The sequence below is a fragment of the Capra hircus genome, chromosome 2, assembly GCF_001704415.2.
Source record: "Capra hircus breed San Clemente chromosome 2, ASM170441v1, whole genome shotgun sequence".
In the NCBI taxonomy this organism is placed as follows: domain Eukaryota; kingdom Metazoa; phylum Chordata; class Mammalia; order Artiodactyla; family Bovidae; genus Capra; species Capra hircus.
This window is the reverse complement of record NC_030809.1, coordinates 101,796,838-101,807,364: the sequence shown is the minus strand read 5'-3', so window position 1 is coordinate 101,807,364 and position 10,527 is coordinate 101,796,838.

Genomic DNA, 10,527 nt, shown 5'->3' with positions numbered 1-10,527 from the left:
TTGGTCGTCCCCTTCTCCTCCTGCCCCCAATCCCTCCCAGCAGCAGTCTTTTCCAATGAGTCAACTCTTCGCATGAGGTGGCCAAAGTACTGGAGTTTCAGCTGTAACAGCATTCCTTCCAAAGAAATCCCAGGGCTGAACTTCAGAATGGATGGGTTGGATCTTTTTGCAGTTCAAGGGACTTTCAAGAGTCTTCTCCAACACCACAGTTCAAACGCATCAATTCTTCGGCACTCAGCCTTCTTCACGGTCCAATCTCACACCCATACATGACCACAGGAAAAACCATAGCCTTGACTAGATGGACCTTAGTCAGCAAAGTAATGTCTCTGCTTTTGAATATGCTGTCTAGGTTGATTGTAACTTTTCTTCCAAGGAGTAAGAGTCTTTTAATTTCATGGCTGCAATCACTATTTGCAGTGATTTTGGGGCCCAAAAAAGTAAAGTCTGACACTGTTTCTACTGTTTCTCCATCTATTTCCCATGAACTGATGGGACTGGATGCCACGAACTTTATTTTCTGAATGTTGAGCTTTAAGCCAACTTTTTCACTCTCCTCTTTCACTTTCATCAAGAGGCTTTTTAGTTCCTCTTCACTTTCTGTCATAAGGGTGGTGTCATCTGCATATCTGAGGTTATTGATATATCTCCTGGCAATCTTGATTCCAGCTTGTTTCTTCCAGTCCAGCGTTTCTCATGATGTACTCTGCGTAGAAGTTAAATAAGCAGGCTGACAATATACACCCTTGACGTACTCCTTTTCCTATTTGGAACCAGTCTGTTGTTCCATGTCCAGTTCTAACTGTTGCTTCCTGACTTGCATACAGATTTCTCAAGAGGCAGGTCAGGTGGTCTGGTATTCCCATGTCTCTCAGAATTTTCCACAGTTTATTGTGATCCACACAGTCAAAGACTTTGGCATAGTCAATGAAGCAGAAATAGATGTTTTTCTGAAACTCTCTTGCTTTTTCCATGATCCAGCAGATGTTGGCATTTGATCTCTGGTTCCTTGCCTTTTCTAAAACCAGCTTGAACATCTGGAAGTTCACGGTTCACGTATTGCTGAAGTCTGGCTTGGAGAATTTTGAGCATTACTTTACTAGAATGTGAGATGAGTGCAATTGTGCGGTAGTTTGAGCATTCTTTAGCATCACCTTTCTTTGGGATTGGAATGAAAACTGACCTTTTCCAGTCCTGTGGCCACTGCTGAGTTTTCCAAATTTTTCTGGCATATTGAGTGCAGCACTTTCACAGCATCATCTTTCAGGATTTGAAATAGCTCAATTGGAATTCCATCACCTCCACTAGCTTTGTTTGTAGTGATGCTGCCTAAGGCCCCCTTGACTTCACATTCCAGGATGTCTGGCTCTAGATTAGTGATAACACCATCGTGATTATCTAGGTCATGAAGATATTTTTTGTACAGTTCTTCCATGTATTCTTGCCACCTCTTCTTAATATCTTCTGCTTCTGTTAGGTCCAAACCATTTCTGTCCTTTATCAAGCCCATCTTTGCATGAAATGTTCCCTTGGTATCTCTAATTTTCTTGAAGAGATCTCTAGTCTTTCCCATTTTGTTGCTTTCCTCTATTTCTTTGCATTGATTGCTGAAGAAGGCTTTCTTATCTCTTCTTGCTATTCTTTGGAACTCTGCATTCAGATGCTTATATCTTTCCTTTTCTCCTTGGCTTTTCACTTCTCTTCTTTTCACAGCTATTTGTAAGGCCTCCCCACAGAGCCATTTTGCTTTTTTGCATTTCTTTTCCATGGGGATGGTCTTGATCCCTGTCTCCTGTACATGTCACGAACCTCATTCCATAGTTCATCAGGCACTCTGTCTATCAGATCTAGGCCCTTGAATCTATTTCTCACTTCCACTGTATAATCATAAGGAATTTGATTTAGGTCATACCTAAATGGTCTAGCGGTTTTCCCTACTTTCTTCAATTTAAGTCTGATTTTGGTAATAAGGAATTCATGATCTGAGCCACAGTCAGGTCCTGGTCTTGTTTTTGTTGAGCTTCTCTGTCTTTGGCTGCAAAGAATATAATCAATCTGATTTTGGTGTTGACCATTTGGTGATGTCCATGTGTAGAGTCTTCCCTTGTGTTGTTGGAAGAGGGTATTTGCTATGACCAGTGCATTTTCTTGGCAAAACTCTATTAGTCTTTGCCCTGCTTCATTCTGCATTCCAAGGCTAAATTTGCCTGTTACTCCAGGTGTTTCTTGACTTCCTACTTTTGCATTCCAGTCCCCTATAATGAAAAGAACATCTTTTTTGGGTGTTAGTTTTAGAAGGTCTTGTAGGTCTTCTTTAGAACCGTTCAACTTCAGCATCTTCAACATTACTGGTTGGGGCATAGGCTTGGATTACCGTGATATTGAATTGTATGCCTTGGAAAGAACAGAGATCATTCTGTTGTTTTTGAGATTGCATCCAAGTACTGCATTTCAGACTCTTTTGTTGACCATCATGGCTATTCTATTTCTTCTGAGGGATTCCTGCCCGCAGTAGTAGATATAATGGTCATCTGATTTCAATTCACCTGTTCCAGTCCATTTTAGTTCACTGATTCCTAGAATGTCGACATTCACTCTTGCCATCTCTTATTTGACCACTTCCAATTTGCCTTGATTCATGGACCTGACATTTCAGGTGTCTATGCAATATTGCGCTTTACAGCATCAGACCTTGGTTCTATCACCAGTCACATCCACAACTGGGTATTGTTTTTGCTTTGGCTCCATCCTTTCATTCTTTCTGGAGTTATTTCTCCACTGATCTCCAGTAGCGTGTTGGGCACCTACTGACCTGAGGAGTTCCTCTTTCAGTATCCTATTATTTTGCCTTTTCATACTGTTCATGTGGTTCTCAAGGCAAGAATACTGAAGTGGTTTGCCATTCCCTTCTCCAGTGGACCACATTCTGTCAGACCTCTCCACCATGACTGGCCCGTCTTGGGTTGCCCCATGGGCATGGCTTAGTTTCATTGAGTTAGACAAGGCTGTGGTCCTAGTGTATTAGATTGACTAGTTTTCTGTGAGTATGGTTTCAGTGTGTCTGCCCTCTGATGGCCTCTTGCAACACCTACCGTCTGACTTGGGTTTCTCTTACCTTGGACGTGGGGTATCTCTTCACGGCTGCTCCAGCAAAGTGCAGAAACTGCTCCTTACCTTGGACGAAGGGTATCTCCTCACCGCCGCCCTTCCTGACCTTTAACGTGGGATAGCTCCTCTAGGCTCTCCTGCAACCATGCAGCCAACGCTCCTTGGACGTGGGGTGTCTCCTCCCAGCTGCCGCCCCTGGCCTCGGGCATGGGGAGGCTCTTCCTGGGCGCCGCCCCTGACGTTGGACGGGGGGTAGCTCCTCTTGGCCACTGCCATTCAGACATGGGTCCTCTGGCTTCTGCCCCTGACCTCGGACATGGGGTAGCTCCTCTCGGTAGGAACCAGAAATATTAGGTCCATGAATCAAAGCAAATTGAAAATGGTCAAACAAGATATGGCAAGAGTGAACATTGACGTTTTAGGGATCAGCAAACTAAAATGGACTGGAACGGGTGAAGTTAACTCAGATGACAATTATATCAATTACTGTGGGCAAGAATCCCTTAGAAAAAATGGAGTAGCCCTTATAGTCAACAAAAGAGTCTGAAATGCAGTCCTTGGAAATGACAAAATCATCTCTGTTCATTTCCAAGGCAAACCATTCAATATCACGGTTATCCAAGTCATGCTGCAACCAGTAACACTGAAGAAACTGAAGTTGAATGGTTCTAAGAAGACCTGCAAGACCTTCTAAAACTAACACCCAAAAAAGATGTTCTTTTCATTATAGGGGACTGGAATGCAAAAGTAGGAAGTCAAGAAACACCTGGAGTAACAGGCAAATTTGGCCTTGGAATGCGGAATGAAGCAGGGCAAAGACTAATAGAGTTTTGCCAAGAAAATGCACTGGTCATAGCAAACACCCTCTTCCAACAACACAAGAGAAGACTCTACACATGGACATCACCAGATGGTCAACACCAAAATCAGATTGATTATATTCTTTGCAGCCAAAGATGGAGAAGCTCTATACAGTCAACAAAAACAAGACCAGGAGCTGACTGTGGCTCAGATCATGAACTCCCTATTGCCAAAATCAGACTTAAATTGAAGAAAGTAGGGAAAACCGCTAGACCATTTAGGTATGACCTAAATCAAATTCCTTATGATTATACAGTGGAAGTGAGAAATAGATTCAAGGGCCTAGATCTGATAGACAGAGTGCCTGATGAACTATGGAATGAGGTTCGTGACATGTACAGGAGACAGGGATCAAGACCATCCCCATGGAAAAGAAATGCAAAAAAGCAAAATGGCTCTGTGGGGAGGCCTTACAAATAGCTGTGAAAAGAAGAGAAGTGAAAAGCCAAGGAGAAAAGGAAAGATATAAGCATCTGAATGCAGAGTTCCAAAGAATAGCAAGAAGAGATAAGAAAGCCTTCTTCAGCAATCAGTGCAAAGAAATAGAGGAAAGCAACAAAATGGGAAAGACTAGAGATCTCTTCAAGAAAATTAGAGATACCAAGGGAACATTTCATGCAAAGATGGGCTTGATTAAAGGACAGAAATGGTTTGGACCTAACAGAAGCAGAAGATATTAAGAAGAGATGGCAAGAATACATGTACAAAAAAGATCCTCACGACCCAGATAATCATGATGATGTGTTCACTAATCTAGAGCCAGGCATCTTGGAATGTGAAGTCAAGGGGGCCTTAGGAAGCATCACTACAAACAAAGCTAGTGGAGGTGATGGAATTCCAGTTGAGCTATTTCAAATCCTGAAAGATGATGCTGTGAAAGTGCTGCACTCAATATGCCAGCAAGTTTGGAAAACTCAGCAGTGGCCACAGGACTGGAAAAGGTCAGTTTTCATTCCAATCCTAAAGAAAGGCAATGCCAAAGAATGCTCAAACTACTGCACAATTGCACTCATCTCACATGCTAGTAAAGTAATGCTCAAAATTCTCCAAGCCAGACTTCAGCAATATGTGAACCGTGAACTTCCAGATGTTCAAGCTGGTTTTAGAAAAGGCAAGGAACCAGAGATCAAATTGCCAACATCTGCTGGATCATGGAAAAAGCAAGAGAGTTCCAGAAAAAACATCTATTTCTGCTTTATTGACTATGCCAAAGCCTTTGACTGTGGGGATCACAACAAACTGTGGAAAATTCTGAAAGAGATGGGAATACCAGACCACCTGACCTGCCTCTTGAGAAATCTGTATGCAGGTCAGGAAGCAACAGTTAGAACTGGACATGGAACAACAGACGGTTCCAAATAGGAAAAGGAGTACATCAAGGCTGTATATTGTCAGCCTGCTTATTTAACTTCTATGCAGAGTACATCATGAGAAACGCTGGACTGGAAGAAACACAAGCTGGAATCAAGATTGCCAGGAGAAATATCAATAACCTCAGATATGCAGGTGACACCACCCTATGGCAGAAAGTGAAGAGGAGCTAAAAAGCCTCTTGACGAAAGTGAAAGAGGAGAGTGAAAAAGTTGACTTAAACTCAACATTCAGAAAACTAAGATCATGGCATCTGGTCCCATCACTTCATGGGAAATATATGGGGAAACAGTAGAAACAGTGTCAGACTTTATTTTGGGGGGCTCCAAAATCACTGCAGAGGGTGACTGCAGCCATGAAATTAAACGACTCTTACTCCTTGGAAGAAAAGTTATGACCAACCTAGATAGTATATTCAAAAGCAGAGACATTACTTTGCCGACTAAGGTCTGTCTAGTCAAGGCTATGGTTTTTCCAGTGGTCATGTATGGATGTGAGAGTTGAACTGTGAAGAAGGCTGAGCGCCGAAGAATTGATGCTCTTGAACTGTGGTGTTGGAGAAGACTCTTGAGAGTCCCTTGGACTGCAAGGAGATCCAACCAGTCCATTCTGAAGGAGATCAACCCTGGGATTTCTTTGGAAGGAATGATGCTAAAGCTGAAGCTCCAGTACTTTGGCCACCTCATGCGAAGAGTTGACTCACTGGAAGAGACTCTGATGCTGGGAGGGATTGGGGGCAGGAGGAGAAGAGGACGACCCAGGATGAGATGGCTGGATGGCGTCACGGACTCGATGGACGTGAGTCTGAGTGAACTCCGGAGATGGTGTTGGACGGGGAGGCCTGGCGTGCTGCAATTCATGGGGTTGGAAGGAGTCGGACACAACTGAACGACTGAACTGAACTGAACTGAAGGGAATATTTTATACAAAGATGGGTACAATAAAGGACAGAAATGGTATGGACCTAACAGAAGCAGAGGATACTAAGAAGAGGTGGCAAGAATACATGGAAGAACTGTACAAAAAGGATCTTCATGACTCAGATAACCATGATTTGTGATCACTCACCTAGAGCCAGACATCCTGGAATGTGAAGTCAAGTGGGCCTTAGGAAGCATCACTATGAACAAAGCAAGTGGAGGTGATGGAATTCCAATTGAGCTATTTCAAATTCTGAAAGATGATGCTGTGAAAAAGTGCTGCACTCAATATGCCAGCAAATTTCGAAAACTCAGCAGTAGCCACAGGAACTGAAAAAGGTCAGTTTTCATTCCAATCCCAAAGAAAGGCAATGCCAAAGAATATTCAAACTACTGCACAACTGTACTCATCTCATACGCTAGCTAAGTAAAGCTCAAAATTCTCCAAGCCAGGCTTCAGCAGTTTGTGAACTGTGAACTTCCAGATGTTCAAGCTGGTTTTAGAAAAGGCAGAGGAACCAGAGATCAAATTGCCAACATCCGCTGGATCATCAGAGAAACAAGAGAGTTCCAGAAAAATATCTACTTCTGCTTTATTGACTACACCAAAGCCTTTGACTGTTTGGGTCACAACAAACTGTGGGAAATTGTTCAAGAGATGCCAATACCAGACCACCTGACCTACCTCCTGAGAAATCTGTATGCAGGTCAGGAAGCAACAGTTAGAACTGGACATCGAATAGCAGACTCATTCTGAATCAGGAAAGGAGTACCTCAAGTCTGTATATTGTCACCCTGCTTATTTAACTTATATGCAGAGTACATCATGTGAAATGCTGGGCTGCATAAAGCACAAGCTGGAATCCAGAATGCTGGGAGAAATATCAATAACCTGAGATACGCAGATGACACCACCTCTATGGCAGAAAGCCAAGGAGAATTAAAGACCCTCTTCGTGAAAGTGAAAGAGGAGAGAGAAAAAGTTGGCTTAAAACTGAACATTCAGAAGACTAAGATGATGGCATCTGGTCACATCATCATGGCAAATGAATGGGGAAACAATGGAAACTTTATTTTGGAGGGCTCCAAAATCACTGCAGATGGTGGTTGCTGCCATGAAATTAAAAGAACCTTGCTCCTTGGAAGAAAAGCTATGACCAACCTAGATAGCATATTAAAAAGTAGAGACATTACTTTGTCAACAAAGTCCACCTAGTCAAAGCTATGGTTTTTCCAGTAGTATGTATAGATGTGAGAGTTGGACTATGACAAAGCTGAGTGCTGAAGAATTGATGCTTTTGAACTGTGGTGTTGGAGAAGACTCTTGAGAGTCCCTTCGTCAGAAAGGAGATCCAACCAGTCCATCCTAAAGGAAATCAGTCCTGAATATTCATTGGAAGGACTGATGCTAGAGCTGAAACTCCAGTACTTTGGCCACCTGATGTGAAGAACTGATGCATTGGAAAAGACCCTGACGATGGGAAAGACTGAAGGTGGGAGGAGAAGGGAGTGACAGAGGATGAGTGGTTGGATGGCATCACCAACTTGATGGACATGAGTTTGAGTAAGCTCTGGAAGTTGGTGATAGACAAGGAAGCCTGGTGTGCTGCAGTCCATGGGGTCACAGAGAGTCGGATATGACTGAGCTATTTAACTGAACTGATTACATGCCAGACTTTATTCTAAGCCCTGGGAGTACGTCAGTGAACCACATAGACAAAATCCTTGGAGATTATTGGATACAAAAATGCATGTTTGGGACTTCCCTGGCCATCCAGTGGTTGACTTCACTATCCAGGGCAGGGTGGTACAGGTTCAATCCCTGGTCAGAAAACTAAGATCCCACATGTCTTTGGCAGAAAAAAAAAAAAAGTACAAAAATATAAAATAGAAGGAATATTGTAACAAATTCAATAAAAGTTTTAAAAATGATCTACATAAAAAAATCTTTAAAAATATTTTTAAAAATGTAGATTGGATAATCATATGGACTCTGTAGTCAGACCTCTTCGGTTCAAATGGTAGCTGTGTGATACTGAGAAAAATATTTGTTAATACTTCTCTATGCCTCCATGTCCTCCATCTTCAATGTGAGGATGATAACAGTACCTGTTTCATAGGATTTTTATGAGACTAAATGAGCTAATACAAGTCAAGAACTTAAAGGAACATCCAACATGTAAAATAGGGTCCATAAATCCCGGATGACACAGCAGCAAAGATTGCTCCTGCAATGTAGGAATCACAGGTTTGATCCTTGGGTCAGGAAGATCTCCTGGAGGAGGAAATGGCTTCCCATTCCAGTATTCTTGCCTGGAAAATCCCATGGACAGAGAAGCCTGGTGGGATACAGTCCGTAGGGCTGCAAAGAGTTGGACACAACTGAGCACGAACTCACACACAAAATTATTATATTAGATAATTACATTACTGAGTGACAAATGCTTTGTTAAAAAGATGTAAGCACAGAGTTCCCTGGGAGCACAGAGGCAAAGCACTTCACTTGGACAAGTGGTGGGCAAGGCCTCTTAGAGAGGATGGTACTGGAATCTGGGAGGGTAACTGGAATTCAGCCAGATGAAAAACAAGGGAAATGGAATACCAGGGAGAGGGAGCATCCTGTTTGAAGATCTGGAAGTAAAGGAGCGGACAGCAATGCTTAGAAATGCCAGTCGCTTGATATGGGTGTCAGGTTAAGGAGGTGAGCTTAGAAGGAAGACGAAGAGACCAGATCACGTTAAGGAATTTGGACTTTATTCTGCATCAGAAGCCACTAACTTTTTAAACAAGAAAGTAATAGAGGCTGCACTGGAGTGAAATTACAAGAAAAGAGGCCAGCTGGGAAAGATTGAAGGCAGGAGGAGAAGGGGACGACAGTGGATGAGATGGTTGGATGGCATCGCTGACTTGATGAACATGAATTTGAGCAAGCTCCGGGAGTTGGTGATGGACAGGGAAGCCTGGCGTTCTGCAGTCCACGGGGTCACAAAGAGTCATACGACTGAGCAACTGAACAGATCAGAGGAGGTTGGAAGGATGGTCTGAACTGGAAGAGAAAAAGGCCTAAAAAAAAATGGAGTGAGCTTAAAGGGATGCAGACAAATAAAAGAGATGCTAACGAGGTTGATGTGTGGGGTGCCGAGTAGCCACTGAGGAGGACTCCTGGGTTTCTGGCTTGGGCAATGTGGCAGCACTACCTCTTACCAAAGTGGGGCATGAGGGAAAGGCCAGAACTTTGCAGATAGGGTTGGGGATGAGCGGGGTAGTGCCAACAATAATTAATAATTAACTTACTCTTGGATAAATTGCACTTGATAGGCCTCTGAGTCATCCAGGCCAGGACATCCAAGTGACTCAGAATCCAGCCTAGAGATCCCAACTACAGAGATACATCAGCATGTAGATAAATTTGCAAGGTTCAGAGAATGGCCGAGATTACTTAGTTATTATCTCATTAAATTTCCACAACTCTGTGAAGTAGCTTTTTCAAAAAAAGACCCTTCGGCATGTAGTAACTGAATGACAGACCCAGGCATGTCTGACTTCAAAAGCCTTGCTCTTGTCTCTTCTCCAAGCTGCCTCCCAGGTTGTACATTGATTGGCTGGATGAAACTGGTATTTCTGTGTTCTTAGCTTTGGTACTTTGCTGAATTCACCCAAGTCCAACTTCTGTAGTTTCTTGAAATATAAATATTAATGATACATACCTGCCACAGTCAAAACAGGATAAGAGAAATAGAAAGCCAAGAGATAATGTCAATGCAATACGGTGTCAATGAAAAAAATTAATCTGTTGATCTAAGAAAGTAATAAGAGAATTTTACTTGAGCAAAATTGAGGATTATAACCCAGGAACAGCCTCTTAGAAAGCTCGGAGAACTATTCTTCCCATTAGAGGTCAAAGCAGAGTTGTATAACTTTTCGAGACAGAGGGCTGTACATTAAATCATGTTGATAGTTTGCACAACCCAGATCTGTAAGTACAAAGTGAGTAGTGAGTCATGGGCCATTGAAGCCCCTTACAAGTTTAAGAAGCTTATCTCCTAGGACATCATCTCATTGATGTTCAAAAAATGTTGCTGTTTATGGCTGAGAAGGTATTTTTTTGCCAGTGAGGAACCTTGGTTGATGCATGTGCAGGGAGAGGGGAGAGACAATGCATAGTGGAGGGGAGAGACATGGTCAGAGGGCAGAGAAAAATAGTATGCTTAAATTTTACTTAACTTGCCTTAGAATATGAATTTTTGCTTCACTCATAGTCAGGGGA